This window comes from Arachis stenosperma, chromosome 2 (assembly GCF_014773155.1).
Source record: "Arachis stenosperma cultivar V10309 chromosome 2, arast.V10309.gnm1.PFL2, whole genome shotgun sequence".
Taxonomy (NCBI): domain Eukaryota; kingdom Viridiplantae; phylum Streptophyta; class Magnoliopsida; order Fabales; family Fabaceae; genus Arachis; species Arachis stenosperma.
In genome coordinates this window covers 100,927,595-100,940,202 of record NC_080378.1, presented here as the reverse complement: position 1 = coordinate 100,940,202, position 12,608 = coordinate 100,927,595, and positions in this window count along the sequence as shown.

The following is a 12,608-nucleotide window of genomic DNA, read 5'->3' as shown; positions in this document are numbered from 1 at the left end:
GTCAAAGTATCACGTGCTGCTAAATTGTTTTGAACGTTCAGTACAATTTATATCTGAAGGACCGGTGGTGGCAAATGGATATTACTTGAATCCTGTCATGGTAATTGGTAAATTATAGTATACGTGAGTGTTCGGGATTCATACTATTGGCTGCCAGTGTGTTGGGTGATGAACAAAGTTTGAATTAGATTCCAGTTGTGAATGAATTTTCAGAAGTATTACCTGAAGACATACCTGAGTTTTCTCCTTCCTAAGAGATCGAGTTTGCATTTGAGCTGGTTCCTAGAGCAGGATCAATTTCAATTGCGCCTTACTGAATGTTGCCATTGGAGCTGGCTGAACTTATGCTTTAGCTGGAGGAGTTAATGAGTAAGAAATTCATTCGTCTGAGCATTTTGCCGTTGGGAGCGCCAATGTTGTTAGTGAAAAAGAAGGATGGAAGTATGCAGCTGTGCGTAGACTACAGACAACTAAACAAAGTGAAAGTAAAGAATAAATCCTCGTTGCAGAGAATTAATGACCTGATGGACCAGTTGCAAGGAGCTGGTGTCTTTTCCAAGATTGACTTAAGGTCTGGTTATCACCAAATAAGGGTGAGAGATGAAGATGTCTCAAAAATTGCTTTTAGAACTCGGTATGGTCACTACGAATACACTGTGATGTCATTTGGGTTAACCAATGCTGATGCAGTGTTCATGGACTATATGAACTGAATATTCCGTCCATTCCTAGATAAATTTGTCATCGTCTTCATTGATGACATTCTAATCTACTATAAGACTAAGGAGGAGCACGCGAAACACTTACAGATCATGCTGTAGATTCTGAAAGAGAGAAAGTTGTACGCTAAACTTTCTAAATGTGAATTCTGGAAGAATGAGGTGAAATTTCTAGGTCACATAGTGAGTAAGCAGGGAATAGCTGTGGATCCTTCTAAGATTGAGGTAGTGATAGACTGGGAACAACCTACATCAGTGACGGAGATCAGAAGCTTCTTAGGTTTAGCTGGATATTATCGGAGGTTTATCAAGGACTTTTCACAAATTGCGTTGCCTTTGACAAAGTTAACCTGAAAAGATGCGCCGTTTGTCTGGACATCAGAATGTGAGGGGAGCTTTCAAACTTTAAAGCAGAAACTAACTACAACGCCTGTTCTTGTTTTACTCGAGCCTAATGAGTCTTTTGAGGTGTATTGTGATGCTTCGTTGAAGGGTCTGGGGTGTGTGCTGATGCAACACCACAATGTTGTGGCAGATGCTTCACGATAGTTGAGACCGCATGAAGTAAAATATCCAGCTCATGACTTGGAACTCGCTGTGGTTATGTTTGCCTTCTATGGAGGCATTACTTTTATAGAGTTAAGTTTCAAATTTTCTCTGATTATAAGAGTTTGAAATATCTCTTTGATCAGAAGGAGCTTAATATGTGCCAAAGAAGGTGGATGGAGTTACTGAAGGACTATGATTTCGAACTGAGTTACCATCTAGGAAAAGCTAATGTCGTGGCAGATGCTTTAAACCGAAAATCATTATATGTTGCTTGGATGATGCTAAAAGAAGAAACGTTATTGAAAGAATTTGAGAATCTGAACTTGGGCAATAGAGAAGTAGCTGGGAATATGTGCTTGAATCAATTACATATCTCCAATGACTTCAAGGTTGAGATTCAAATGGCTCAGCAGAATGATCAAAAGCTGCAAAAAATGTTGCAAGTCATTGAACAGAGGAAACAAGGAGAAGTTAGTAAAGACAGAGAAGGATTTTGGAGGTACACGGGAAGGATCTGTGTATCGAATGTAGGAGATTTGAGGTAAGATGTGTTAATAGAAGCTCACCAGAGAAATTTTTTGATCCATCCAGGGACTACTAAAATGTATCATGACCTAAAAGCAATGTTCTGGTAGCCGAGAATGAAGAATGATGTGGCATTGCATGTTTCAAAATGTTTGACTTGTCAGAAAGTAAATATTGAACACCAGAGACCATCTAGAACGTTACAACCTTTGGAAATTCCGGAATGGAAATGGAAAAGTATCACAATGGACTTTGTGTCTGGATTGGTGAGGACTCGGCCAGGATTTGACGCAGTATATGTGATTGTGGATCGGTTGACGAAGTCTGCACACTTTTTGCCTATACGAATGAGTTATACCTTAGAGGAGTTAGCTCGTTTGTATATCAAGGAGATTTTAAGACTGCATGGTGTGTCTATAACCATAGTTTCTGATAGAGATCCTCGTTTTATTTCAAGATTCTGAGAGGCGTTTCAAAAAGCGTTTGGAACTCAATTGAGCTTAGGCACTACGTACCTTCCTCAAACTGATGGACAATTGGAGAGGATGATACAAACCCTAGAAGATATATTGAGGGCTTGTGTTCTGGACCAACTGGCGAGCTGGGATCGTTATATGCCGCTAGTGTTGTTTGCATACAACAACAGTTACCATGCGAGCATGGAAATGGCTCCGTATGATACTTTGTATGGAAGAAAATGCTAATCTCCACTATATTAGTATGAAACTAGAGAGTCAAGTTTATTGGGGCATGAGTTAGTAGCTGAAACCACAAAACAGATTAAAAAATTTTGCAACAGAATGCTTACCGCTCAGAGTCGCTAGAAAAGCTATGTCGATTAGATACGGAAACCGTTAGAATGTGATGAAGGAGATCATGTATTCCTAAGAGTCACTCCAACAATAGGAATGGGTAGAGCGATCAAAGCAAATAAATTGAATCTTCGTTATATCGGTCCATTTCAAATCCTGAAGAGAATTAAACTGGTGGCGTATCGAATAGCTTTACTACCACATCTTTCAAACCTGCACGACGTATTTCATGTTTTGCAACTTTGGAAGTACACTTCTGATGCTAGCCACATTTCAGAGCCTAAATCAGTTCAATTGAAAGAGAATCTAACGCTTTAAATTACTTTGGTGCGAATTGACGATACTAGTATTAAGCGATTACGCAGAAAGGAAGTCTCATTAATAAAAGTTGCTTCGAGTCAAGCTAGAATCGAAGAGCACACCTGGGAACTTGAGTCAGAAATGAGAAAAGACTACCCGCACCTATTTTCAGGTAACTGAATTTGAATTTTGAGGGAGAAATTCTTAATTAGGTGGGTAGGATGTAAACCCCGCGAAATAAATAAATAATTAGCCAATAAGTTAATTATTATTCAAAGAAATTAGGAAATTAAATTTTTATAATCTAGAGAGTAGAAATATTAAAAATACGAATTTTGACACTAATTTAAAAAATTTTGGCCAAAAAATAAACTAATGAGCCAAACCGGTTGAACCGGGTTCAAACTGGACCAAAGACTCAACCCATTCACCCTCATTTAATTGACTTCAGCCATTCCTTTCCCTTTCCATACTCCAATTCACTCAGGGGATGAAGCAAGCTAAGAAACCCTTAGCGTAACCCACTTCCAATTTTTAATCCATCATAATTTTCAATCCGGAGCTCTGATTGATGTGCTGTTTGCAGCCACATGTTCGTCTCAAAATTCTCTTTAATTCTATTTGAAAAAAGTGGTAAAAAATTTGCATTTCTCACCCAATTATTTTTCTCCTCAATTTCATGATATTTTAGTTTGGGTATTGAGAAATTGAATGATTTTGATGGTTTAGGTGAACTCTAGCAACAAAAAATCACTGGGTTTTGTCCAATTGATCCGTGGTTAAGGTAAGAAACTATTGAACCCATGTGAATCATTGAATTAGTGAATCATATGATGATTATAGTGATATTATGTGAATTAGATTGTGTTCTTGTTGATCTGAAGTTCATTGGCTAGTTTGGAACGAAATCCGGATGATTAAGCTTGAGGAATTGACATTTGGAAGCTTGAAACTTGTGAAAGGAGAGGTTTTTTAGGAAGAAATCGGCCAAGGTATGGTTTAAATTTCTTGTAGTAATGTTTAATGTCACGTGAAAACTTAAGCTAGAAGACCTTAAGATAAGAATGAACTAAATGAATTATTGATGGATTGTGTATATGGTATGTGATATGTGATTTGATTTTGTAAACAGTCTGCTATTGGAGTTGATTGATTTTTGGAAAAGATTTAATATTGGAATTGGTTTGATTTTGAAATAATTTGATACTAGAAATTATTTGAATGACTGAGAGGTGTTTGGTTTGGTGGTTAGGACCCTTGAGGGTGGCAGAAGTTCGAGTTTTAGAGGAGATACTGCCAAAATTTTTATAAAAATTAGAGTTTTGATTTAAAGTGTTATTTAAAAAAAAAAGATCATTATATGGCTTGTATATTTGAGACTAATTGTTGACCTTCTATCGCAAGATGTGACCGGACACTTTAACTCCCCAGGTTCCCCACGAGCATGCGTATATAAAATAGAATATTATATTATTGAGTTTGGAATTTGACTCCAAGGAATATTATATTATTGGGCTTGGAGTTTGACTCTATATATGGATATTATTTTTGAGCTTGGGATGCGTGCACAGAGGGACTGTCTAATGGTTAGCTACTAGGACATGTCGGGTTGGCTATATAACCGACAGATGAGACTCATCAGCCATAAGAAAAGCATACAATATATGCATTTGTTTGTTTTGCTTGAGTGTGCATTATTTTAGTTTGCTTAACTGCTTAACTCTTTTTATCTGCTATTTGTTTTACTTGATGTAATTGCCTCCCTATCTGTGTTTTTCTAGCTTGAATTTTATGTGTATATTTTCTAAGAGACCCCTCTTGGCGGAGGTGTGGGGGATTTCCACCGGTGATTCGGAGGATTGGAGACAGAAAGTGAAGTATTAGATTAAAGTTAGATTTAGAAGTTGAATACCTTAGATAACTTACTTAATTTCTAATTTAGTTGGATATTTAAGCTAAAATCTGAGTGTCGGAGTTCTAGAAATGTTCCTAAATTTCCCCGGACCTTTTATATTAACTATGCGGGCACCTTTACCATACTAAGAACCCTCGGTTCTCATTCCATACATATTTCTATTGTTTTTTAGATGCAAGTCGAGAGGCGCCTTGTTGAGCGTCTGGAGACCCTCCTTACAAGCGAAGAACTGTCTTATGGCTATTATATTTTGTTTTAGGCTATGTATATATTTATATAGAATCTCCGCATGTATATTTTGTATTTTGTCCCTCCTAGAGGTTGACTTGGAGAAACAGGTGTTTATTCTATAGTTTGAGTTATATTTTGGGTTGTATAAATATGTATAATTACATACTCTGGTCGGCCTTAGTTTCGCAGGTCAAGTATGGAGTTTGATATTTGTATTTTGGAACTCCGATCTGTATATCATGTTTTTAGCCTTCTTTTGATCTTACCTATCCGTTTTATGATTAATCATGTGAGTGTAACACGATTTTCTATTTTTGCTTTTGCTTAGCTTTTTCTTCAAGGCTCCTAGTTACGAAATTCTTTCAACTATAGTTATATATGTCTTTCCTTTTGGAGGTTATAACACCTCGCCACCTCTGCTTTACGACTTAAGCGTAAAGCTCTGTGTGGTAGGATGTTATAGAATCTGCCTGCTTCCAAGCAATGCAATGATTCTCCTGGTTAGTATCGAAATCCAGATAATCATAAGGATTATAGTAGTAAAACTAGTTATCTCGGATTGATAAAAGAAAGTTTCAATGGAATTATGGGACTAACTGGTCTTAGCTCTAGAATTTAAAGATTGTAGAAAAGTTTAAAATGCTTTTTGGGGTAGTGATCAAAGATGCTCTTCCAACTATTGTCCTTAGATATAGAAGAGGTCTCGCTGGTTTTGATTTGTGTCAACGGTGCAATATGGACCAAGAGTCGGTGATACATTGCCACAGGGACTGTGAGAAGGCAAAAGTCATTTGGAGGCTAGTAGACCCTCAATGTCTTGTGCCCCCGATAGATGTTAACTTTTATTATTGGTGTTGGTGTGTGAAATATATATAATATATCATTAGTTACTAAGAGTTTGACCAATAGAAACAAATTCTATTAATTTAATTTGATAGCTGGCTAATTACTATTGGCTAGATAGTGTTGTTAGTTTTTGTTCTATTATAATCATGCGATTCAGTTGAAGCTATAAAATAGTGGTTTTAGTCATTATAAAGGGTGTAATTTTTTTCATCTAATAAGAATCCTGATTCTCTCATTCTTGCTTTTTCCTTCTCTTGCATCATAATCTGTGGCTTCGAACGGGTTTTATCATGGTGCGATGAAGCGTGGATGCTGCAGATTAATGAGTGCATAGAGAATCAAGTTTTTGCCCCTTCTCTCTGCATCTTCCATGGCGGAATCCAAAGAAATAGTGGAAAATCCAACGAGTTCGCAGAACACGAATCAACAAAATCAGAATCTCTCTACATCAAACTTACAAACATTGGCAAGATTGATGAGTCAAATTGCATTCCTGTAATCACAAGTAGCAAGACCAATCATCAATCCAATTCAAGATCCAACATCAGCATACTACCTACATCTAAATGAAACACTAGGTTTGATTCTTACCCAATCTCCATTAATAACTCAAAATTATCACTCTTGGGCATGGTCTGTCTGGTTATCCATCAAATCCAATAACAATTGAGATTCACTGATGGAACCCTACTAAAACCAGAAAGAAGCGATCCCAATTTCGAACTCTGCGACAGATGCAATACCTTTGTGCTATCGTGGATACATTCCTCTTTGAGCAAAGAAATCTTGCAAAGTGTTTTGTGGTGTAATGTTACCTCTGAACTTTGGAATGATTTGAAGCACCGCTTCTATGAGGGAGATCTTTTTCATGTCGCAGAACTTCAAGAAGAGATTTATCCGATGAAACAAGGAGACTTCTCCATTACTGCATATTTCACCAAATTGAAAGGGCTTTGGGAAGAACTTGATGAGTTCAGACCCATCTCGGACTGCAATTGCGAACTACAATGCTCGTGTGGGTTGAAAATTATGTGAGAATATTGCGAACAAGAGCATGTTATACGAATCTTGAGAGGTTTGAATGATTAGTACAATACAGTTAAATCACAAATTATGTTCATGTCCCCACTTCTTAATATAAACTCCATCTACTCCTTACTCTTGTAACAAGAAAGACAACTCATAGGATCTGACCACAATAAATGAAAAGATAGTGGTGAATGCTATAAATATTAATGCTGGTAGCAAAAACGTTAACGATTTCACTTTGAATTTCAACCCACCCATGCGTGGAGGAAGAAGCGGTAACAATAGATCGAATAGAGGAAGAAGCGTTGTAGGTAGAAGATCATTGAGGAGATGCTCTCACTGTGGAAAAATTGGTCACACTATTGAAACTTGCTACCATAAGTATGGTTTTTCCCCATATACAAAGAAGATTTGACACTGCCACTATCAACAATCTTATTGTTACTGAGAATACCCTTGATGCAAGCAACAATCTCGATAACATCTCAGCCCCAATTGAAGACAAATAAAGCCTTGATTCCCTACTTACTGAAGACCAAAAGAAAGCTCTAATTGCTATTTTTCAACAAGGAAGTGATCACCCTCACTCACCGCTTCAATCTCAAGTCATTAACACTATCATAGCACCATCAGCAGGTGTCTCCTACATGCTTTCCACATCTCATATATCCTTACACCCAAATAGTTGGATAATAGACACTGGTGCTACTACACATGTCACATTCTTCCTAAAAAATTTTCAAACTTACAATGTTGTTGACCCTATTTTAATCAAATGCCCCAATGGCACTGAAACAATTACCAATATTTATGGAACAATTGTGCTATCACAGGATTTTATTTTAACCAATGTTCTTTATGTTCCCTCCTTTAAATTTAATTTAATCTTTATTTCAAAGGCCACTAATCTCTTATATTGTGAATTTTTGTTTAAAAATGCACATTGCGAGGTACAGGTCAACCTTTCCTTAAGGATGATTGGTCATGCTAAGCAAAGAGGTGGGCTATACATTTTGGATAAAGAGGCATCTTCCACTAACTCCTAACCAGAAACTGCACATACAGTAAATTCAGATAGCACTTCACCAACCATCACTGCTAATACTACTAATAACTCCATTAATCAAGATACTTGGCACTGTAGACTAGGCCATATTTCTATTAATAGGCTATTAGAAATGCAAAAACATTATCCTTTTATTGTTTGTCTCTTAAATAATACCCCTTGTGAACCATGTCGTTATGCTAAACAAAAATGCATGTCCTTTAGCTTAAGTCAAACAAAGTTAAAAAAATTGTTTGATTTAGTCCATATGGACATTTGGGGACCTGTTTCCACCCCATCATTCACTGGACACAAGTATTTCTTGACTATTGTTGAAGACAAAAGCTGATTCACATGGGTCTTCTTTATGAAAAAAAAAAGTGAAACTTCATCTTTTATTGAGTATTTTGTTCATTTTATTAAACTCCAACTTGGCATGAATGTCAAGTGCATCCGAAATGATAATGATGCTGAATTTAAAATGGCAACATTCTATGCATCAAAGGGTATCCTCCACCAAACCTCATGTGTTGAAACTCCTCAATAAAATGAGGTGGTGGAGAGAAAACACCAAGAAATCTTAAACATAGCTAGAGCACTCTTATTCAAAGCAAACTTACCAAAAATCTTTTGGAAGCATGCCACTGCTCATGCTGTTCACATTCTTAATAGAGTGCCTAGCTTTGTTCATAAGAACTTTTCCCCTTATCAACTTCTTTTTAACGAAATGCCAAACATCCAACATCTTAAAGTGTTTGGATGTCTTGCTTTTGCATCAACTTTGGTTGCTCATAGACAAAAACTTGACAAACGATCACGAAAATGCATTTATTTGGGTATGTAATCCGGCACTAAAGGTTTTCTTTTAATGGATGTTCATAACAAGCAGTTATTTGCAAGTCGAAATGTCATTTTTTATGAGCATATTTTTCCTTATGTTAACTCACAAAACACTGCATCTTCATCTCATTCCAGCCATACTTTACCTATGCATCCTCAAAATACCGCTTCTTCCAATGATAGCACATATTCTCATAGTCTAAATAATTTCATCATTTTTGACATTACATCTAGTATCCCTCCCACACACACACACACAGCATGATACATTTCATTCATCACAAAATCATAATAATGCCATAACAAGTGATATACCACCTCCCACACAATCCACAATTGGTGAAAGTGATATTCTGAAAAGGTCTACAATGGAAAGGCATAGACTAAGTTATTTGGAAGATTATCATTGTATGTCTACATCCACCTCTCTAATTCATGACCAATCATCCACTCCTCAGAGGTATCCTATGTCAAATGATCTATCCGATGATTCTTTATCTCAGTCACACTAAGCTCTTTCAATCACAATTACAACAAATCCCGAACTAACATCCTATGAAGAAGCAATCATTCATGATTGCTGGAGACAAGCTATTAAATCTGAGTTGCGTGCTTTGGAGAATAGCAACACTTGGAAGCTCATCTCTCTACCACAAGGGAAAAAGACAATTGGGTGCAAATGAATTTTTAAAATAAAATACAAGTCTGATGGGAGCATTGAAAGGCATAAAGCCAGATTAATTGCAAAGGGGTTAACACAAACTCAGGGTTATGATTACTTTGACACTTTTAGTCTAATAATTAAGATGACAATTCTTCGAGTGCTTTTAGCCATTGTTGCAAGTAAGAACTGGTACCTTCACCAACTCGATATCAATACGACATTCTTACATGGCGACCTACTTGAAGAAGTCTACATGAAGTTGCCTCCGGGGTTGAACGGTCCACCAGGGACAGTTTGCAAGTTTCAAAGATCCCTATACGGCCTCAAACAAGAAAGCTGCCATTGGAATTCAAAATTATGCTCAGTATTGATCCAATCCGGTTACACTCAATAACAGGAAGATCATTCCTTATTCACTAAATCAACACAAACAGATTTTATATCAATCTTGATCTATGTAGATGATCTAGTCATAGCAGGAGACAACATCAATAAAATTCAACATATCAAGAAGAAGCTTAATGATCTATTCAAAATCAAGGACCTGAGAGAACTCAAATTCTTTTTAGGCATAGATGTTGCATGAAGTAAGAAGGGTATAGCCCTATATCAACACAAATACACCTTAGACTTGTTAAAAGAGTATGAATTGTTACACTGTAAACCAACCAGCACTCCAATGAACTACTTTACACAACTCTCTAAGTCTACTGGTACACCTTTGGAGGATGTTAAGCCATATAGAAGACTTATTGGGAGACTTATCTACCTTACAAATACAAGACCTGACATATGCTATGCTGTTAGCAAGCTAAGTCAGTTCTTGGATTGTGCTACTGATGAGCACTTTAAAGCTACCCTGCACATTTTAAGATATCTAAAGCATGCTCCATCCAAAGGATTACTGTTTGATTGCAGTTGTGATTTGTCTTTAAGAGGCTTTACCAATTCTGATTGGGGAACTTGTCCTGACACTCGAAGATCCGTGTCTGGGTATTGTTTTTTCTTAGGAAATTCATTAGTCTCGTGGAAAAGTAAAAAACCACAAACCGTAGCTCGCTCCTCCTCCGAAGCGGAATATCGAGCCATGACATTGGCCACTTGCGAAGGAATTTGGCTCATCTATATTCTGAACAGCTTTAGAATTACGTTAGTCAAGCCCATAACACTATTTTGTATCAGTCAATCAGCAAGACATATCGCATCCAATCCTGTATTTCATGAAAAAACGAAACATATATAGATCGAGTGCCACAATGTCAGGAAGAAAGTACACGATGCAATGGAAACCTAAAGTTAATGTCAATTCCTTTTAAGAACAGATAACAAATGTTTTGACTAAGCCGCTATCTCCAGGACCATTTGAAATCTTGTGTAGTAAGCTAGACATGTATACCGTCCTAATTTAAGAGAGATGTTTGTGTGTGAAATATATATAATATATTATCAGTTACTAATAGCTTGATCAGTAAAAACAAAATCTATTAATTTAATTTGATAGTTGGCTAATTACTATTGGCTAGATAGTACTATTAGTTTTTATTTTGCTATAATCACGCGATTCAATTAAAACTATAAAATAGAGATTCTATACATTATAAAAGATGTAATCTTTTTTATCTAATAAAAATTCTGATTCTCTCTTTCTTATTTTTTCCTTCTCTTGCATCATAATCTGTGGTTTCGAACGGATTTTATCAGCTGGTTAAGAAACGCTATTAAAGGAAGAGAATTTATCTTTGCATCAACACTATGTAGTCGATGTTTGGTCAGATAGGAAGGCGGCGGCACTCGCAAGGTCAACAACGAATGACGTAAAAGGTTAAATGCATAATTTCTCATCTTTCAACTTCTATGAGCAGAGTCCAATCTAAAAACCTCCTCCATAGATTGTCATAAAAATTAATTATGATGCTAATATTTACCGTGATGAGGAGTGTGCTAGTTTTGGGTGCCTTTTGAGGGATTTTGCTGGTGCTTGGATTCTAGGTTGCTCTGATTCTCTTCCAGTGTGGTCCATTAACAGGTGCAAGCTATCGCGGTTTAGCATGACCTTGTTCTGGTGTAGGAGTGTAGCATCAAGCAAATTATTTATAAAACTGATTGCCTCGAAGTATTCCTTCTTTCCAAAAGCATTTGAAACTCAGAATGCTTGTGATTGTGATCTTCCCAGTAAAATCTATGATCTCCTTTATGATTATTAACTTTAAATTTTGTTATAATTGTGTGTGTTCAACTATATGATTATTAAATTTTATTATAATTGTGTATTTTTTTAAACTATGTTAGATATGTTGGAATATAAAATATATAATGAGAATAAATTAAATAATAAAAAATATTAGGAGGGTATCAAAATTTATTGTTTAGTCATCACTCAATCATTAATTCAATTTTTAGTTTTTTTCGTCTAATAATTCAACAACACACTTTATTTTATATTTTTAAATATTGATAGCTAAGATTGCCTTTATTTTTTAGAATATGATAGGATAAAATACTGAGAACAAGACATAAAGAATAGAGACATAGAATTTAATGTTCTTGTATTTTGTTTGGTAATAAAATAGAACAAATTATGAAAATTTAATTTATTCTCATTTTTTATTCAAAAATTTTGAGAAGAAAAATATAATAATAAAAAGTATAATTATTAAAATTTAACAAGAATAATAAAATAAAATATAAAAAATAAGTTGTGTTCTTTATTAGTGTCTCTGTCCTTTCTGTTAAGATAGACACAAAATACACTATTTTAATATTTTTAGACACAATATCTCTATCATCTGTCAAACATGATTTTATATTTTTATATTTTTATTTCAGTGTCCCATCTCTGTAAACAAATATAAATTAACAAAGTGATAATTCTTCTAACATTCCTCTTAAACAATATATATATATATATATATATATATATATGTATATATATGGTCAGAAAACATATATAGGGGAGTGCTGCGGTGATGAGATGAAGAATTTTCTTTTCATGCTGAAACAAGGTGGAATGTATGGATGTTGGACGCGTGTATTAATGTTCCCCAGGACAAGACATATGTAACGGAAGCAGAGAGACAAGAGGCTTTAAGTTGTGAAAGTGATTAGTAAGTTAGGTAGTAAATTATGTTAATTA